This window comes from Nothobranchius furzeri, chromosome 9, assembly GCF_043380555.1.
Source record: "Nothobranchius furzeri strain GRZ-AD chromosome 9, NfurGRZ-RIMD1, whole genome shotgun sequence".
NCBI classification, from domain to species: domain Eukaryota; kingdom Metazoa; phylum Chordata; class Actinopteri; order Cyprinodontiformes; family Nothobranchiidae; genus Nothobranchius; species Nothobranchius furzeri.
Genome location: NC_091749.1, coordinates 18,632,789 through 18,647,241, shown reverse-complemented (window position 1 = coordinate 18,647,241; position 14,453 = coordinate 18,632,789).

Below are 14,453 nucleotides of genomic sequence, written 5' to 3'. Positions count from 1 at the left end.
ATGTGCGATCATCATGAAACGTTCAGATCACTTACAACTCAATAGATTCTACCTTCTTGTAACGTTTCAGCCTGATTGGACCTTGTTTTCACACAAATGGACCCAGAATGATGTGAAATTGTGCTTCGTGCAACATAATTCTGGGTGCCATTTACAAACCATAAGTGCTAATGATTCCATTCCGTTTTGTGGTTGTAGGGGCTGTTGATTGGAGTACATTAAAACAAACCTGATCTCTCTAGGACATTCAGAAGCCAAGTTATAAGCCCACAAATGTGTAACTGGTCTACTTCTTTAAATTGACACCAGATCCGGTGACCTTTCGGACATGGTTTGACCCCCTTAGGAAAGTGCTATCATCATGAAACGTTCAGATCACTTACAACTCAATAGATTCTACCTTCCTGTAACGTTTCAGCCTGATTGGACCTTGTTTTCACACAAATGGACCCAGAATGATGTGAAATTGTGCTTCGTGCAACATAATTCTGGGTGCCATTTAAAAACCATAAGTGCTAATGACTCCATTCCTTTTTGTGGTTGTAGAGGCTGTTGATTGGAGTATACTAAAACAAACCTGATCTCTCTAGGACGTTCAGAAGCCAAGTTATAAGCCCACAAATGTGTAACTGGACTACTTCTTTAAATTGACACCAGATCCGGTGACCTTCGGGACATTGTTTGACCTCCTTAGGAAAGTGCGATCATCTTGAAACGTTCAGATCACTTACAACTCAATAGATTCTACCTTCTTGTAGCGTTTCAGCCTGATTGGACCTTGTTTTCACACAAATGAACCCAGAATGATGTGAAATTGTGCTTTGTGCAACATAATTCTGGGTGCCATTTACAACCCATAAGTGCTAATGACTCCATTCCTTTTTGTGGTTGTAGGGGCTGTTGATTGGAGTACATTAAAACAAACCTGATCTCTCTAGGACATTCAGAAGCAAAGTTATAAGCCCACAAATGTGTAACTGGACTACTTCTTTAAATTGACACCAGATCCGGTGACCTTTGGGACATGGTTTGACCCCCTTAGGAAAGTGCTATCATCATGAAACGTTCAGATCACTTACAACTCAATAGATTCTACCTTCCTGTAACGTTTCAGCCTGATTGGACCTTGTTTTCACACAAATGAACCCAGAATGATGTGAAATTGTGCTTCGTGCAACATAATTCTGGGTGCCATTTAAAAACCATAAGTGCTAATGACTCCATTCCTTTTTGTGGTTGTAGGGGCTGTTGATTGGAGTATACTAAAACAAAACTGATCTCTCTAAGACATTCAGAAGCCAAGTTATAAGCCCACAAAGGTGTAACTGGACTACTTCTTTAAATTGACACCAGATCCGGTGACCTTTGGGACATGGTTTGACCCCCTTAGGAAAGTGCTATCATCATGAAACGTTCAGATCACTTACAACACAATAGATTCTACCTTCTTGTAGCGTTTCAGCCTGATTGGACCTTGTTTTCACACAAATGGACCCAGAATGATGTGAAATTGTGCTTCGTGCAACATAATTCTGGGTGCCATTTAAAAACCATAAGTGTTAATGACTCCATTCCTTTTTGTGGTTGTAGGGGCTGTTGATTGGAGTATACTAAAACAAACCTGATATCTCTAGGACATTCAGAGGCCAAGTTATAAGCCCACAAAGGTGTAACTGGACTACTTCTTTAAATTGACACCAGATCCGGTGACCTTTGGGACATGGTTTGACCCGCTTAGGAAAGTGCTATCATCTTGAAACGTTCAGATCACTTACAACTCAATAGATTCTACCTTCCTGTAACGTTTCAGCCTGATTGGACCATGTTTTCACACCAATGAACCCAGAATGATGTGAAATTGTGCTTAGTGCAGCATAATTCTGGGTACCATTTACAAACCATAAGTGCTAATGACTCCATTCCGTTTTGAGGTGGTAGGGGCTGTTGATTGGAGTACACCAAAACAAACCTGACCTCTCTAGGACATTCAGAAGCCAAGTTATAAGCCCACAAAGGTGTAACTGGACAACTTCTTTAAAGTGACACCAGGCCCGGTGACCTTTGGGACATGGTTTTACCCCCTATAGGAATGTGCGATCATCTTGAAACATTCAGATCACTTACAACTCAATAGATTCTACCTTCTTGTAGCGTTTCAGCCTGATTGGACCTTGTTTTCACACAAATGGACCCAGAATGATGTGAAATTGTGCTTCGTGCAACACAATTCTGGGTGCCATTTACAAACCATAAGTGCTAATGACTCCATTCCTTTTTGTGGGCGTAGGGGCTGTTGATTGGAGTACATTAAAACAAACCTGATCTCTCTAGGACATTCAGAAGCCAAGTTATAAGCCCACAAATGTGTAACTGGACTACTTCTTTAAATTGACACCAGATCCGTTGACCTTTGGGACATGGTTTGACCCCCTTAGGAAAGTGCTATCATCATGAAACGTTCAGATCACTTACAACTCAATAGATTCTACCTTCCTGTAACGTTTCAGCCTGATTGGACCTTGTTTTCACACAAATGAACCCAGAATGATGTGAAATTGTGCTTCGTGCAACATAATTCTGGGTGCCATTTACAAACCATAAGTGCTAATGCCTCCATTCCTTTTAGTGGTAACGGGGGCTGTTAATTGGAGTACTCTAAAACAAACCTGACCTCTCTAGGATATTCAGAAGCCAAGTTATAAGCCCACAAAGGTGTAACTGGACTACTTCTTTAAAGTGACACCAGGCCCGTTGACCTTTGGGACATGGTTTTACCCCCTATAGGAATGTGCGATCATCTTGAAACGTTCAGATCACTTACAACTCAATAGATTCTACCTTCTTGTAATGTTTCACCCTGATTGGACCTTGTTTTCACACAAATGGACCCAGAATGATGTGAAATTGTGCTTCGTGCAACATAATTCTGGGTGCCATTTAAAAACCATAAGTGCTAATGACTCCATTCCTTTTTGTCGTTGTAGGGGCTGTTGATTGGAGTATACTAAAACAAACCTGATCTCTCTAGGACATTCAGAAGCCAAGTTATAAGGCCACAAATGTGTAACTGGACTACTTCTTTAAATTGACACCAGATCCGGTGACCTTTGGGACATTGTTTGACCCCCTTAGGAAAGTACAATCATCTTGAAACGTTCAGATCACTTACAACTCAATAGATTCTATCTTCTTGTAACGTTTCAGCCTGATTGGACCTTGTTTTCACACAAATGGATCCAGAATGATGTGAAATTGTGCTTCGTGCAACATAATTCTGGGTGCCATTTAAAAACCGTAAGTGCTAATGAGTCCATTCCGTTTTGTGGTTGTAGGGGCTGTTGATTGGAGTACATTAAAACAAACCTGATCTCTCTAGGACATTCAGAAGCCAAGTTATAAGCCCACAAATGTGTAACTGGTCTACTTCTTTAAATTGACACCAGATCCGGTGACCTTTCGGACATGGTTTGACCCCCTTAGGAAAGTGCTATCATCATGAAACGTTCAGATCACTTACAACGCAATAGATTCTACCTTCTTGTAGCGTTTCAGCCTGATTGGACCTTGTTTTCACACAAATGGACCCAGAATGATGTGAAATTGTGCTTCGTGCAACATAATTCTGGGTGCCATTTACAAACCTTAAGTGATAATGATTCCATTCCTTTTTGTGGTTGTAGGGGCTGTTGATTGGAGTACACTAAAACAAACCTGATCTCTCTAAGACATTCAGAAGCCAAGTTATAAGCCCACTAATGTGTAACTGGACTACTTCTTTAAATTGACACCAGATCCGGTGACCTTTGGGACATGGTTTGACCCCCTTAGGAAAGTGCTATCATCATGAAAAGTTCAGATCACTTATAACTCATTAGATTCTACCTTCCTATAACGTTTCAGCCTGATTGGACCTTGTTTTCACACAAATGAACCCAGAATGATGTGAAATTGTGCTTCGTGCAACATAATTCTGGGTGCCATTTAAAAACCATAAGTGTTAATGACTCCATTCCTTTTTGTGGTTGTAGGGGCTGTTGATTGGAGTATACTAAAACAAACCTGATATCTCTAGCACATTCAGAGGCCAAGTTATAAGCCCACAAAGGTGTAACTGGACTACTTCTTTAAATTGACACCAGATCCGGTGACCTTTGGGACATGGTTTGACCCGCTTAGGAAAGTGCTATCATCTTGAAACGTTCAGATCACTTACAACTCAATAGATTCTACCTTCCTGTAACGTTTCAGCCTGATTGGACCATGTTTTCACACAAATGAACCCAGAATGATGTGAAATTGTGGTTAGTGCAGCATAATTCTGGGTACCATTTACAAACCATAAGTGCTAATGACTCCATTCCGTTTTGAGGTTGTAGGGGTTGTTGATTGGAGTATACTAAAACAAATCTGATCCCTCTAGGACATTCAGAAGCCAAGTTATAAGCTCTCAAAGGTGTAACTGGACTACTTCTTTAAAGTGACACCAGGCCTGGTGACCTTTGGGACATGGTTTGACCAACTATAGGAATGTGCGATCATCATGAAACGTTCAGATCACTTACAACTCAATAGATTCTACCTTCATGTAACATTTCAGCCTGATTGGACCTTGTTTTCACACAAATGGACCCAGAATGATGTGAAATTGTGCTTCGTGCAACATAATTCTGGGTGCCATTTACAAACCATAAGTGCTAATGATTCCATTCCGTTTTGTGGTTGTAGGGGCTGTTGATTGGAGTACATTAAAACAAACCTGATATTCTCTAGGACATTCAGAAGCCAAGTTATAAGCCCACAAATGTGTAACTGGTCTACTTCTTTAAATTGACACCAGATCCGGTGACCTTTCGGACATGGTTTGACCCCCTTAGGAAAGTGCTATCATCATGAAACGTTCAGATCACTTACAACTCAATAGATCCTACCTTCCTGTAACGTTTCAGCCTGATTGGACCTTGTTTTCACACAAATGGACCCAGAATGATGTGAAATTGTGCTTCGTGCAACATAATTCTGGGTGCCATTTAAAAACCATAAGTGCTAATGACTCCATTCCTTTTTGTGGTTGTAGGGGCTGTTGATTGGAGTACACTAAAACAAATCTGATCCCTCTAGGACATTCAGAAGCCAAGTTATAAGCTCTCAAAGGTGTAACTGGACTACTTCTTTAAAGTGACACCAGGCCTGGTGACCTTTGGGACATGGTTTGACCAACTATAGGAATGTGCGATCATCATGAAACGTTCAGATCACTTACAACTCAATAGATTCTACCTTCATGTAACGTTTCAGCCTGATTGGACCTTGTTTTCACACAAATGGACCCAGAATGATGTGAAATTGTGCTTCGTGCAACATAATTCTGGGTGCCATTTACAAACCATAAGTGCTAATGATTCCATTCCGTTTTGTGGTTGTAGGGGCTGTTGATTGGAGTACATTAAAACAAACCTGATATTCTCTAGGACATTCAGAAGCCAAGTTATAAGCCCACAAATGTGTAACTGGTCTACTTCTTTAAATTGACACCAGATCCGGTGACCTTTCGGACATGGTTTGACCCCCTTAGGAAAGTGCTATCATCATGAAACGTTCAGATCACTTACAACTCAATAGATCCTACCTTCCTGTAACGTTTCAGCCTGATTGGACCTTGTTTTCACACAAATGGACCCAGAATGATGTGAAATTGTGCTTCGTGCAACATAATTCTGGGTGCCATTTAAAAACCATAAGTGCTAATGACTCCATTCCTTTTTGTGGTTGTAGAGGCTGTTGATTGGAGTATACTAAAACAAACCTGATCTCTCTAGGACATTCAGAAGCCAAGTTATAAGCCCACAAATGTGTAACTGGACTACTTCTTTAAATTGACACCAGATCCGGTGACCTTCGGGACATTGTTTGACCTCCTTAGGAAAGTGCGATCATCTTGAAACGTTCAGATCACTTACAACTCAATAGATTCTACCTTCCTGTAACGTTTCAGCCTGATTGGACCTTGTTTTCACACAAATGGGCCCAGAATGATGTGAAATTGTGCTTCGTGCAACATAATTCTGGGTGCCATTTACAAACCATAAGTGCTAATGACTCCATTTCTTTTTGTGGTTGTATGGGCTGCTGATTGGAGTACAATAAAACAAACCTGACCTCTCTAGGACATTCAGAAGCCAAGTTATAAGCCCACAAATGTGTAACTGGACTACTTCTTTAAAGTGACACCACGCCCGGTGACCTTTGGGACATGGTTTGACCCCCTATATGAATGTGCGATCATCATGAAACGTTCAGATCACTTACAACTCAATAGATTCTACCTTCTTGTAACGTTTCAGCCTGATTGGACCTTGTTTTCACACAAATGGACCCAGAATGATGTGAAATTGTGCTTCGTGCAACATAATTCTGGGTGCCATTTACAAACCATAAGTGCTAATGACTCCATTCCTTTTTGTGGTTGTAGGGGCTGTTGATTGGAGTACACTAAAACAAACCTGATCTCTCTCGGACATTCAGAAGCCAAGTTATAAGCCCACAAATGTGTAACTGGACTACTTCTTTAAATTGACACCAGATCCGGTGACCTTTGGGACATGGTTTGACCCCCTTAGGAAAGTGCTATCATCATGAAACGTTCGTATCACTTACAACTCAATAGATTCTACCTTCCTGTAACGTTTCAGCCTGATTGGACCTTGTTTTCACACAAATGGACTCAGAATGATGTGAAATTGTGCTTCGTGCAACATAATTCTGGGTGCCATTTACAAACCATAAGTGATAATGACTCCATTCCTTTTTGTGCTTGTAGGGGCTGTTGATTGGAGTACACTAAAACAAACCTGACCTCTCTAGGACAATCAGAAGCCAAGTTATAAGCCCACAAAGGTGTAACTGGACTACTTCTTTAAAGTGACACCAGGCCCGTTGACCTTTGGGACATGGTTTTACCCCCTATAGGAATGTGCGATCATCTTGAAACGTTCAGATCACTTACAACTCAATAGATTCTACCTTCTTGTAACGTTTCAGCCTGATTGGACCTTGTTTTCACACAAATGGACCCAGAATGATGTGAAATTGTGCTTCGTGCAACATAATTCTGGGTGCCATTTACAAACCATAAGTGCTAATGACTCCATTCCTTTTTGTGGTTGTAGGGGCTGTTGATTGGACTATACTAAAACAAACCTGATCTCTCTAGGACATTCAGAGGCCAAGTTATAAGCCCACAAATGTGTAACTGGACTACTTCTTTAAATTGACACCAGATCCGGTGACCTTTGGGACATGGTTTGACCCCCTTAGGAAAGTGCTATCATCATGAAATGTTCAGATCACTTACAACTCAATAAATTCTACCTTCCTGTAACGTTTCAGCCTGATTGGACCTTGTTTTCACACAAATGGACCCAGAATGATGTGAAATTGTGCTTCGTGCAACATAATTCTGGGTGCCATTTACAAACCATAAGTGCTAATGACTCCATTTCTTTTTGTGGTGGTAGGGGCTGTTGATTGGCGTACACTAAAACAAACCTGACCTCTTTAGGACATTCAGAAGCCAAGTTATAAGCCCACAAATGTGTAACTGGGCTACTTCTTTAAAGTGACACCAGATCCGGTGACCTTTGGGACATGGTTTGACCCCCTTAGGAAAGTGCTATCATCATGAAACGATCAGATCACTTACAACTCAATAGATTCTAACTTCTTGGAACGTTTTAGCCTGATTGGACCTTGTTTTCACACAAATGAACCCAGAATGATGTGAAATTGTGCTTCGTGCAACATAATTTTGGGTGCCATTTACAAACCATAAGTGCTAATGACTCCATTCCTTTTTGTGGTTGTAGGGGCTGTTGATTGGAGTACACTAAAACAAACCTGATCTCTCTAGGACATTCAGAGGCCAAGTTATAAGCCCACAAATGTGTAACTGGACTACTTCTTTAAATTGACACCAGATCCGGTGACCTTTGGGACATGGTTTGACCCCCTTAGGAAAGCGCTATATCATGAAACGTTCAGATCACTTACAACTCAATAGATTCTACCTTCCTGTAACGTTTCAGCCTGATTGGACCTTGTTTTCACACAAATGAACCCAGAATGATGTGAAATTGTGCTTCGTGCAACATAATTCTGGGTGCCATTTACAAACCATAAGTGCTAATGACTCCATTTCTTTTTGTAGTTGTAGGGGCTGTTGATTGGAGTACATTAAAACAAACCTGATCTCTCTAGGACATTCAGAAGCCAAGTTATAAGCCCACAAATGTGTAACTGGACTACTTCTTTAAATTGATACCAGATCCGGTGACCTTTGGGACATGGTTTGACCCCCATAGGAAAGTGCTATCATCATGAAACGTTCAGATCACTTACAACTCAATAGATTCTACCTTCCTGTAACGTTTCAGCCTGATTGGACCTTGATTTCACACAAATGGACCCAGAATGATGTGAAATTGTGCTTCGTGCAACATAATTCTGGGAGCCATTTACAAACCATAAGTGCTAATGACTCCATTCCTTTTTGTGGGCGTAGGGGCTGTTGATTGGAGTACACTAAAACAAACCTGATCCCTCTAGGACATTCAGAAGCCAAGTTATAAGCTCTCAAAGGTGTAACTGGACTACTTCTTTAAAGTGACACCAGGCCTGGTGACCTTTGGGACATGGTTTGACCAACTATAGGAATGTGCGATCATCATGAAACGTTCAGATCACTTACAACTCAATAGATTCTACCTTCTTGTAACGTTTCAGCCTGATTGGACCTTGTTTTCACACAAATGGACCCAGAATGATGTGAAATTGTGCTTCGTGCAACATAATTCTGGGTGCCATTTACAAACCATAAGTGCTAATGATTCCATTCCGTTTTGTGGTTGTAGGGGCTGTTGATTGGAGTACATTAAAACAAACCTGACCTCTCTAGGATATTCAGAAGCCAAGTTATAAGCCCACAAAGGTGTAACTGGACTACTTCTTTAAAGTGACACCAGGCCCGTTGACCTTTGGGACATGGTTTTACCCCCTGTAGGAATGTGCGATCATCTTGAAACGTTCAGATCACTTACAACTCAATAGATTCTACCTTCTTGTAATGTTTCACCCTGATTGGACCTTGTTTTCACACAAATGGACCCAGAATGATGTGAAATTGTGCTTCGTGCAACATAATTCTGGGTGCCATTTAAAAACCATAAGTGCTAATGACTCCATTCCTTTTTGTCGTTGTAGGGGCTGTTGATTGGAGTATACTAAAACAAACCTGATCTCTCTAGGACATTCAGAAGCCAAGTTATAAGGCCACAAATGTGTAACTGGACTACTTCTTTAAATTGACACCAGATCCGGTGACCTTTGGGACATTGTTTTACCCCCTTAGGAAAGTACGATCATCTTGAAACGTTCAGATCACTTACAACTCAATAGATTCTATCTTCTTGTAACGTTTCAGCCTGATTGGACCTTGTTTTCACACAAATGGATCCAGAATGATGTGAAATTGTGCTTCGTGCAACATAATTCTGGGTGCCATTTAAAAACCATAAGTGCTAATGACTCCATTCCGTTTTGTGGTTGTAGGGGCTGTTGATTGGAGTACATTAAAACAAACCTGATCTCTCTAGGACATTCAGAAGCCAAGTTATAAGCCCACAAATGTGTAACTGGTCTACTTCTTTAAATTGACACCAGATCCGGTGACCTTTCGGACATGGTTTGACCCCCTTAGGAAAGTGCTATCATCATGAAACGTTCAGATCACTTACAACGCAATAGATTCTACCTTCTTGTAGCGTTTCAGCCTGATTGGACCTTGTTTTCACACAAATGGACCCAGAATGATGTGAAATTGTGCTTCGTGCAACATAATTCTGGGTGCCATTTACAAACCTTAAGTGCTAATGACTCCATTCCTTTTTGTGGTTGTAGGGGCTGTTGATTGGAGTACACTAAAACAAACCTGATCTCTCTAAGACATTCAGAAGCCAAGTTATAAGCCCACTAATGTGTAACTGGACTACTTCTTTAAATTGACACCAGATCCGGTGACCTTTGGGACATGGTTTGACCCCCTTAGGAAAGTGCTATCATCATGAAAAGTTCAGATCACTTATAACTCAATAGATTCTACCTTCCTGTAACGTTTCAGCCTGATTGGACCTTGTTTTCACACAAATGAACCCAGAATGATGTGAAATTGTGCTTCGTGCAACATAATTCTGGGTGCCATTTAAAAACCATAAGTGTTAATGACTCCATTCCTTTTTGTGGTTGTAGGGGCTGTTGATTGGAGTATACTAAAACAAACCTGATATCTCTAGGACATTCAGAGGCCAAGTTATAAGCCCACAAAGGTGTAACTGGACTACTTCTTTAAATTGACACCAGATCCGGTGACCTTTGGGACATGGTTTGACCCGCTTAGGAAAGTGCTATCATCTTGAAACGTTCAGATCACTTACAACTCAATAGATTCTACCTTCCTGTAACGTTTCAGCCTGATTGGACCATGTTTTCACACAAATGAACCCAGAATGATGTGAAATTGTGCTTAGTGCAGCATAATTCTGGGTACCATTTACAAACCATAAGTGCTAATGACTCCATTCCGTTTTGAGGTTGTAGGGGTTGTTGATTGGAGTATACTAAAACAAACCTGATCTCTCTAGAACATTCAGAGGCCAAGTTATAAGCCCACAAAGGTGTAACTGGACTACTTCTTTAAATTGACACCAGATCCGGTGACCTTTGGGACATGGTTTGACCCCCTTAGGAAAGTGCTATCATCTTGAAACGTTCAGATCACTTACAACTCAATAGATTCTACCTTCCTGTAACGTTTCAGCCTGATTGGACCATGTTTTCACACAAATGAACCCAGAATGATGTGAAATTGTGCTTCGTGCAACATAATTCTGGGTGCCATTTAAAAACCATAAGTGCTAATGACTCCATTCCTTTTTGTGGTTGTAGGGGCTGTTGATTGGAGAATACTAAAACAAACCTGATCTCTCTAGGACATTCAGAAGCCAAGTTATAAGCCCACAAATGTGTAACTGGACTACTTCTTTAAATTGACAACAGATCCGGTGACCTTCGGGACATTGTTTGACCTCCTTAGGAAAGTGCGATCATCTTGAAACGTTCAGATCACTTACAACTCAATAGATTCTACCTTCTTGTAGCGTTTCAGCCTGATTGGACCTTGTTTTCACACAAATGAACCCAGAATGATGTGAAATTGTGCTTTGTGCAACATAATTCTGGGTGCCATTTACAACCCATAAGTTCTAATGACTCCATTCCTTTTTGTGGTTGTAGGGGCTGTTGATTGGAGTACATTAAAACAAACCTGATCTCTCTAGGACATTCAGAAGCCAAGTTATAAGCCCACAAATGTGTAACTGGACTACTTCTTTAAATTGACACCAGATCCGGTGACCTTTGGGACATGGTTTGACCCCCTTAGGAAAGTGCTATCATCATGAAACGTTCAGATAACTTACAACTCAATAGATTCTACCTTCCTGTAACGTTTCAGCCTGATTGGACCTTGTTTTCATACAAATGAACCCAGAATGATGTGAAATTGTGCTTCGTGCAACATAATTCTGGGTGCCATTTAAAAACCATAAGTGCTAATGACTCCATTCCTTTTTGTGGTTGTAGGGGCTGTTGATTGGAGTATACTAAAACAAAACTGATCTCTCTAAGACATTCAGAAGCCAAGTTATAAGCCCACAAAGGTGTAACTGGACTACTTCTTTAAATTGACACCAGATCCGGTGACCTTTGGGACATGGTTTGACCCCCTTAGGAAAGTGCTATCATCATGAAACGTTCAGATCACTTACAACGCAATAGATTCTACCTTCTTGTAGCGTTTCAGCCTGATTGGACCTTGTTTTCACACAAATGGACCCAGAATGATGTGAAATTGTGCTTCGTGCAACATAATTCTGGGTGCCATTTACAAACCTTAAGTGCTAATGACTCCATTCCTTTTTGTGGTTGTAGGGGCTGTTGATTGGAGTACACTAAAACAAACCTGATCTCTCTAAGACATTCAGAAGCCAAGTTATAAGCCCACTAATGTGTAACTGGACTACTTCTTTAAATTGACACCAGATCCGGTGACCTTTGGGACATGGTTTGACCCCCTTAGGAAAGTGCTATCATCATGAAAAGTTCAGATCACTTATAACTCAATAGATTCTACCTTCCTGTAACGTTTCAGCCTGATTGGACCTTGTTTTCACACAAATGAACCCAGAATGATGTGAAATTGTGCTTCGTGCAACATAATTCTGGGTGCCATTTTAAAACCATAAGTGTTAATGACTCCATTCCTTTTTGTGGTTGTAGGGGCTGTTGATTGGAGTATACTAAAACAAACCTGATATCTCTAGGACATTCAGAGGCCAAGTTATAAGCCCACAAAGGTGTAACTGGACTACTTCTTTAAATTGACACCAGATCCGGTGACCTTTGGGACATGGTTTGACCCGCTTAGGAAAGTGCTATCATCTTGAAACGTTCAGATCACTTACAACTCAATAGATTCTACCTTCCTGTAACGTTTCAGCCTGATTGGACCATGTTTTCACACAAATGAACCCAGAATGATGTGAAATTGTGCTTAGTGCAGCATAATTCTGGGTACCATTTACAAACCATAAGTGCTAATGACTCCATTCCGTTTTGAGGTTGTAGGGGTTGTTGATTGGAGTATACTAAAACAAACCTGATCTCTCTAGAACATTCAGAGGCCAAGTTATAAGCCCACAAAGGTGTAACTGGACTACTTCTTTAAATTGACACCAGATCCGGTGACCTTTGGGACATGATTTGACCCCCTTAGGAAAGTGCTATCATCATGAAACGTTCAGATCACTTACAACTCAATAGATTCTACCTTCTTGTAACGTTTCAGCCTGATTGGACCTTTTTTTCACACAAATGGACCCAGAATGATGTGAAATTGTGCTTCGTGCAACATAATTCTGGGTGCCATTTACAAACCATAAGTGCTAATGACTCCATTCCTTTTTGTGGTTGTAGGGGCTGTTGGTTGGAGTACATTAAAACAAACCTGATCTCTCTAGGACATTCAGAAGCCAAGTTATAAGCCCACAAATGTGTAACTGGACTACTTCTTTAAATTGACACCAGATCCGGTGACCTTTGGGACATGGTTTGACCCCCTTAGGAAAGTGCTATCATCATGAAACGTTCAGATCACTTACAACTCAATAGATTCTACCTTCCTGTAACATTTCAGCCTGATTGGACCATGTTTTCACACAAATGAACCAAGAATGATGTGAAATTGTGCTTAGTGCAGCATAATTCTGGGTGCCATTTACAAACCATAAGTGCTAATGACTACATTCCGTTTTGAGGTGGTAGGGGCTGTTGATTGGAGTACACCAAAACAAACCTGACCTCTCTATGACATTCATAAGCCAAGTTATAAGCCCACAAAGGTGTAACGGGACAACTTCTTTAAAGTGACACCAGGCCCGGTGACCTTTGGGACATGGTTTTACCCCCTATAGGAATGTGCGATCATCTTGAAACGTTCAGATCACTTACAACTCAATAGATTCTACCTTCTTGTAATGTTTCACCCTGATTGGACCTTGTTTTCACACAAATGGACCCAGAATGATGTGAAATTGTGCTTCGTGCAACATAATTCTGGGTCCCATTTAAAAACCATAAGTGCTAATGACTCCATTCCTTTTTGTGGTTGTAGGGGCTGTTGATTGGAGTATACTAAAACAAACCTGATCTCTCTAGGACATTCAGAAGCCAAGTTATAAGGCCACAAATGTGTAACTGGACTACTTCTTTAAATTGACACCAGATCCGGTGACCTTTGGGACATTGTTTGACCCCCTTAGGAAAGTACGATCATCTTGAAACGTTCAGATCACTTACAACTCAATAGATTCTATCTTCTTGTAACGTTTCAGCCTGATTGGACCTTGTTTTCACACAAATGGATCCAGAATGATGTGAAATTGTGCTTCGTGCAACATAATTCTGGGTGCCATTTAAAAACCATAAGTGCTAATGACTCCATTCCTTTTTGAGGTTGTAGGGGATGTTGATTGGAGTACACTAAAACAAACCTGACCTCTCTAGGACATTCAGAAGCCAAGTTATAAGCCCACTAATGTGTAACTGGACTACTTCTTTAAATTGACACCAGATCCGGTGACCTTTGGGACATGGTTTGACCCCCTTAGGAAAGGGCTATCATCATGAAACGTTCAGATCACTTACAACTCAATAGATTCTACCTTCCTGTAACGTTTCAGCCTGATTGGACCTTGTTTTCACACAAATGAACCCAGAATGATGTGAAATTGTGCTTCGTGCAACATAATTCTGGGTGCCATTTAAAAACCATAAGTGCTAATGAC